The sequence below is a fragment of the Triticum aestivum genome, chromosome 5D (genome assembly GCF_018294505.1).
Source record: "Triticum aestivum cultivar Chinese Spring chromosome 5D, IWGSC CS RefSeq v2.1, whole genome shotgun sequence".
In the NCBI taxonomy this organism is placed as follows: Eukaryota; Viridiplantae; Streptophyta; class Magnoliopsida; order Poales; family Poaceae; genus Triticum; species Triticum aestivum.
The window spans coordinates 78,406,980-78,407,474 of NC_057808.1; positions in this window are offsets into that span (position 1 = coordinate 78,406,980).

A 495-nucleotide genomic window follows, 5' to 3' on the forward strand; every position below is an offset into this window, starting at 1 on the left:
CGGGAGGCCCAGGAGGAGGCGGCGCTGCAGGCGGCGATGGCGGCGCAGCAGGCGGCGATGGCGGCGCAGCAGGCGGCGCTGGAGGCCCAGGAGGAGGCGGTGATGGCGGCGCAGCAGGCGGCGATGGCGCCGCCGGAGTGGCAGCAGGTGCCGCCGGAGTGGCAGCAGGAGTGGCAGCAGGCGTCGGCGGCGGAGGAGGAAGAGGATTCGGACGACGTCCCGGTGGACTGGGACGACGTCGCGAACCGCTCCAGCAGCGACGATGACGGCGGCAACGGCCCGGCCGTGATTGACCTAGATAGCGACGCCAAGTAGTTTTTTTACTATTTATTATGTACGAACTACTTTATGTACGCACTTTTTTAGTGTGTTGTTTGCGGCCCTAAAACTAAACTAAAACTAAAACTAAAACTAAAAAAACAGAAAAAAAAAGGAAAAAAGGGGTAGAGCTCACCTGAGGCAGGGCCGGTGGAGGAGGTCGCCGGTGGAGGAGAG